Source organism: Trypanosoma cruzi, genomic scaffold (genome assembly GCF_000209065.1).
Source record: "Trypanosoma cruzi strain CL Brener 1047053516529 genomic scaffold, whole genome shotgun sequence".
Lineage (NCBI taxonomy): Eukaryota > Euglenozoa > Kinetoplastea > Trypanosomatida > Trypanosomatidae > Trypanosoma > Trypanosoma cruzi.
Window position 1 is genome coordinate 5,179 of NW_001849307.1, and position 6,641 is coordinate 11,819.

A 6,641-nucleotide genomic window follows, 5' to 3' on the forward strand; every position below is an offset into this window, starting at 1 on the left:
CGATGCTCTCGCACATCCATGTATTCCGATCCTGCGCAACACGCCATTCGGTGGTGCTGAAAACGTTGGACACCAAACACGCACAAATCGCACAATGAATGCCTCTGGAGAACAAACAAATAACGTCAACACAGACACAGTGACCGAACAAAGTAACAAAAGAAAACCAACCTCTGCGCGTCCTCCCGCAAGAAGGTGAAGACACACACGCTTGTCCCCTTGGCCTCACTCCAACTCCTCAAAAGTTGATAGGTCTATGGCACGAGGAATCACGCTACTCTTTCCTCTTTCCCTGTCACGAGGCATGGACGCTGCGAGAGGCTGCCAAGATGAGCCACACGTGTATGGAGGACCCCAATGCTCGGGGCAGGTCGACAGCCACCCACACTCACCCCCACTCACAAAAGGGCAAGGACATGGAGAAGAGAAGCCCGCCGCACAGTGCATTCAAGAAGGCACACGCAGAAGCACCGCCATCCAAATCGTACCGCAAAACAGCAATGCGAACAGCACACCCACGGCCGCTACAAGAAGAACGAGGCGCACCCAATTCCACCACAGTCCTTTACTTACCCCTGCCCCGAAGAAATAGCGTTACGCCTCACAGCAGGTCGTGGCGGTGGCGCCCCACACTCACAGTGAGGCACGGCGCACACCATCCGGTCCCCTCCGACTGCACTCATCAGGGCGCCCAATCACCCTCGTACCATCGCAATGGGGAACAAGAACAATCGTCGTCGCGGACCATCGATGCTTCTAGCGGAAAAGAAAAAGTGATGAGGGAGTGTCAACTGCACAGCTAGCAGTGGGGCACCCAATGGGGCAAAAAGACACATAGTGGCATTCAACACAGCAAATAATAAAACAAGCCGCAGCGAATTGCCAAATACAGAAAACCAAAAAAAAAAAAAGGCGTAGATTCAGCAGAAATAAATAAATAATTAATTAATTATAATAAAGAAAAAAAAAATAAAAATAAATCACCTCAGTGGACTTTCATTTCATGTATCCCTCAGCGCAGCAGGGATTGTGCATCTCCATATGTTTCTTACAGAGAGAAAAAAAAAGATCGCAGTGTTCCACGTGTCCACACGAAATCCCTCACATTTCATGAGGCACTCGGCCTCTTCCTCCACCCCTCGTTTTGTACAGTCCGTGGGACTGCACAGCAATGAGGCCGGCACCGCGTGCGGTGCAAAAAAAGCAAATAAAACAGGGGGAAACACGTCGCTCATGAGAGTGTGCAGCTAGCGACAAACGAAAAATAAATTAAAAAATAGTAAAAAGGCAGGGGTTCTGATCCCTCCAACAAAGCACCAGGAGCACATTATATCCAGAGGTGAAAACAAAAGGGATTTTAAAAGGTCCTCAACGGAGTGCATTGAGTCTTCCTGAGGAGCTGCACACCCTTTTCCACGAAGAGTCGCAGCTCCACTCCCACCGTCTCACACAGCTGAGAGCTGCAATGCCCACAGCCCCAGAAAGAGAAGCAACAAGATCCGAGGCACACACACACACGCACCGTGCCGTAGCCACTAGAGCCCTTCTCCAAAAAGGTGTTGTTCGTGAGCTGAGAGGCGTTTCCATCTTTGGAGCCACTGCCAGTTCCCGCTGGATCATCCGGCCCTTCAAGCATTTTCCCAGAAAGAGACTCTGGAAGAGCAAGGTTGCTGGCACCAACTTTTGTGGTTTCTTCCCTGGTCAATATGCGGTTGTACAAGAAGACACTCGTCACTGTCACACACTTGTTTTGGCTCCCGGTGTCGCTTGCACTGCTTCCATCCCCTCCAATGTAAAAGTGTGAATTCGCGCGTGGCCCCTTTCCCGATGGTGATGTCGTTTCAGCATCCCACACACACACTCACCATTGATCTATACGAAGGCCTTGTTGCCGGTCCTGCAGCGTGAGCATCACTCGTTATTGTTTGTTCAACTCCCAAAAGCCGGTGTGTTTGTTTGCGTTGAACATCACCCCCCTACTCCTTTCATGGCTGTGCGACAGCCAAAAGTGCACAGTGCGGCCTGCTCCCTTCGCGCCAATCAAAGGGATACTCTTGGCACCTGCGTGTATCTCGCGAATAGCCACCGTCGCCACAAGAGCGAAGTCGTAATTCACAAAGCCACAGTGATTATTATCCTCCCAACGGTTCACGGGGCAACATTGCCCTGCGAATTGAAGCCCATTTGTGACATTCTTGCCATTCGTCACCGTTGCAATCACGCAACGGCACTCGTCGATACACGTGTTGGCAGTGCCTGCGTTAGACAGGTATCCAACCAGACCCACCGTACTTACGGGCGACGCGGAGAAGGAAGCGTCCACGTCCGCCCAATTACGGGGGATGGACGTGATCATCCGCAGCTCCTCCGTCAGAGGGACAGGAAACAGGCTGCTTTTCTCTTCATTGTGCCTCGCTTCCACAAGGTACAACGCACAATCCGAGTACAGCAGAGCGTTGGCAATCGGCTTATTCAGAGCAGCGTCCATAGAAGCCGGTCCAACACAAAACACGGGGTTGCTGTCAGTCACCCAAACGTAGAGCACATGGGCCTCACTCTCCCACCACGGGGAGCTCACTTTCCAAGCCTACAGCATGACGCTCTTTCCTCCAACGGTCGCAGTGAAAATGGCTCCTACACGCAAGCTCATGTCCCAACTACCCGATTTTGAATTGGCCCATACGCCCGCAATTGCCCCGGGTACTTCCACCCACATTGTCCCCTTGTCACGTGACTCGTGCACTCTGCAGTACCGGCTCCCATAGCAATGAGTAATCACGAGAAGTTGTCCCTGTTCCCACTCGGCAATGAGAAGGTCAATGCAGTCCGCAGGAAGAAAGCCCTTTGAAAGCACTCAGCTGCTGCCGCCGTCCCTCTAACAGATGATCATAGAGAAATCGTCTTTTTCGTCGTTATACGCAATCACGGGGACACAAGCGTGTCCTTCAAAACAACTGAGCCGTCAAAAACCATCAATCCATTCGCGCCGCGTTCGTGAGTCTCGGGAATGATCTGTGATCACAGCAATTTGGGTTCACACCAGTGGATCAGCTCGCTCCGTCTGCCGTCATTGGGCTGCGTGAATTCACCCACAACCAGTTGAACATCACGGTCTCTCAATGCCCAATTGAACCCACCATTCGTACCAAACATTTGCTAGCTTCCCGCACAAAGAAACGCCCTATTGCCGCTCTCAATTGTCGTGGGATTGGACGCGGAGCCTACACCACCCTTTATATTCGCTGTGCTCAACACGACGTGTGTATTCCGGCCATTATCAAACTCGCCAAAAAAAGACGACAAATTCCACGCAAAAAAGATGGAACCCGCCACAATATCCGCATGAGAAAGCCCACTCGGTGCCCCATCGCTATCACTAAGCGTCGTGTAACCCCCATCAAAGACAACCGTCACTCCACCGACACCCACAAGAGCGAGCGATCCAAACGAATCCCTCCTTTCACTTGCACCAGTCCCACCCTTCGGTTCCAAATGCGTTCGTCCCGGAACGAAAATAAAAGCCACCCACAGCAGCCGCGCAATCACTTAATTCTCCCCCGTCGATGCGGCCGCAGATCCACCAGTGGCGCAGCACATCATCACGACGAGGAGAAGGAGCAGCACCGCAGAAGTAAACGCATGCCGTGACATGCTGGGCCTCTGCGGCTCACTCTCTCCCTTCTTCCCTCCTCCTTCCGCTGGATCCGGTCACGCGGCGACGGTTGTGTGTGCGGGATGCCTTCACTGCAGCAACACGTGAGAGCATATAAATATGTGTGTGTGGGCGGTGTGTGTGCTGTTGGTCCTTTCAGAGCCTTCGAATTTCACGGTGGCGATTAGCGCTTGTTTTCCTTCTGTGTGTGTTCAACAAGTGGAGGAGACAGCGACAGCGGCAATACATCAGACACGTCAGTGGGGAGCAGAGCAGAGCACCCACGCAGAGAGCAGGAGACAAGACAATCCGGAAGGGACGGCACGGAGGACCATCGCCCACAGAAAAGAGCAGCAACACGGCAATTCGCGACAGGCCGTCGGTGTGTGCGCGCCAGCCCTCACGCGGTGCAACACGCCTCATCCAACAGCGAAAGACAGACAGACAGGCGGAGGGAGATGGATGCCGTCAGGAGGCAATTACGATCAAAATGGCCCGTGAGCATGCGGCCACTCCACGCAGAAAAACAGAAGGAGAGGATGACGAGGGAAAGGCAAGAAGCAGCAAAAAAAGCACACGGAAGGAACAAACGACAAGCGGGAAAGACACCGCCACGGCCCTCGCCCTGGCCGGCGACTCCACACCAGCCCTCACACACACAAACACCATCGCAGTGCCGTCAGTCCGCGGGTGAGAGGATTCGGCCCTCCACACAACAAACGCACACACCGCCAGCAGCCACCCACCATGGAAGAGAAGAGACACACCGCCACCGCCTCCAGTTCAGTCCCACGGCCAACGGGATACGGCCACAGCCCCGCAGCCAACACACAACGCACACGGAGCGAGCAATCACCACAGAGCCACACACGCCGAAGCGGATCCTCACCCAGCCATGACGCGCCGCCTCACTCCATGCGGTCACACGGAGTGCACCATTTCCTCAATACAACTTATTCGGCAATCCCTTTAAGATGCTTCTGTTAGTGATGGGACTTCGAACACAACAGAAGAAAATGGACAATGCAGTAACACCGTGACACCGCCAGCCACAATGATTCCCTCATACCGGGGCAATTCTCCAATTATGCCGCTTATGCAAACACACAACTAACATACTATATAGAAATCACCCAATGTTTTTCACCAGAAACCAAACAACCCCACTCCCTCCCTAGTTTATTCTGTCACTGTTAAATTCGATAGCGTTGGACGTTTTTCGCATTCGTGTGCGGTGCTGCCGCATGCCGCTGGTGCACCTGCACTGTATGCATGCACACACAAGCATCAAAAAAAATTTATATCCCACATTACTTTTTACCAGAAATCAAACCGTCCCTTTCCCTCCCAAATTTGTTCTCCTATTTCCGTGGTTATTCCTCACTTCGGAGAGCTGCGTCTCTTCCAAAGTCTCCGGATGATATTGACAATTGGTACTGGCGCACCTTTTCCCTCCAGAACCCCGCCATTTCACAGCCTTCATCGTCGCTCACACTATTGGGATTGACGACATCACATCTCTGCCAGCCATTCATCGGCGTGCTGTCTGCGTGCTGCACATAAATAATCTCCCACGACATGTCTCGGGATAATTCCTCCCAGCCATCAAAATAAGCCGCCAGACACTCAGTGAACCGCCTCGCAGTGCTGGCGGTGGTGTGGTGCCCACACGCCGTAGTAATCCGCAGCCCAAACAGCGTCTTCCTCAGTAACTTCACAAAGAAAAAAAAAAGTCCACCAGCGGAAAGCTTGCACCCGCCGGTTTGCACAGCAGCCGATGCTTTATATTATTATTTGTGTGGTATTCCATTGCAGCCGATCCACATACAACTCGGCGGGGTGCCATTCAGGGATCGCCTTCAGCACTGCGTACTGTCCTCCACGACGTGCTGGTGGCCTCAGCTCCTTGAGTTCCTCTACTAATGCACTGACAAACTCACCCCAAACATGAATGCGCGCAAGCCAAACCCTTCCACACATTCAGACAAAAGAGTATTCCTCTTCCCCAATACTAGCAACAGAACTAAATCCCCATCACTCATCGCGTCTCCCAAAATAGTGCGCTATTCGACGCCCGAGGCAAACAGATATCGGTGCGTTACGAAATACCTCAGCACCGACTTCTCCTCTTGCTCTGACAACACTCACAAGTTTTTGAGGCGGATCCCCAGAATACCACAGTCTCACTCCCCGATGTGTAAAGTGCTTTTCACCGTCCCGGGAATTGATCCCATCCAAGGCATCCTCAATGGCAGCAGAGTGTGCAACAAACTTATTGGCATCAAAGACGTAACGTGGAATCGGCCCCACCTTATCCATGCGTTCTTCGACCATCCTCCAGTATTCCGCTTGCCCATCCGTAGTCCCATTGCGCTCCATCCATGCACACATCGCCTTCACATCCATCTCGTCAGGGCAATTCACGATGATTCACTCGGCTTTTACTTGCGTCTCCCACTCATCACAGTTGCCCTCGTTTGGGGGTGACACCACAATCATGCCCCATCCGGTGCTAGACACAAAATAGCTCGCTGGCGGTGTCCCTTTCTCTGTCACATCGTAGGTAATATGCCCTTTCATCACACAATCCCACAAATCATACAAAACGTCCGTGGATGCTCCTCTACCCACGTATCTTGTCACCGTCTTGATGGCCTTGTCACACAATTACTTCGTACTTCCACCAAAACTGCAGACAACAAATTGGAGTTTCTCGACATCGCCGTGCAGCAGCTGGTAGAGGAGGTACGATCCGGCAGCCATCGAATTCCCGATCCCGGGCGTCCCAGTCAACACACGCCGCCCAGGCGTAAATTAGGGCTCACCGTCAGTGCTGAACCAATTCGGTTATATCGCCCTTGACGATCCGCCACACTCGCTCCACCTCACAGTTCACGTAGCAGTCACGAGTGAATTTGTTCTCCTTCCATTTCCACGAGTACGGCCCTTCCCTTGTCCAAGAAGAGCACCATCAGTCTGGGACGCGGGT

General features: G+C 52.6%; 2 pseudogenes, besides 2 other annotated features; both read right to left on the reverse strand.

The window, feature by feature from the left end:
• Window positions 1-6,641: a sequence feature (areas not merged during assembly with more than two copies in the genome that could not be assigned to a particular haplotype).
• Window positions 928-981: a microsatellite.
• On the reverse strand, window positions 1,630-3,651 carry Tc00.1047053503985.10 (annotated as a pseudogene).
• Window positions 5,026-6,641, reverse strand: Tc00.1047053503985.20 (annotated as a pseudogene; the record flags this gene model as incomplete).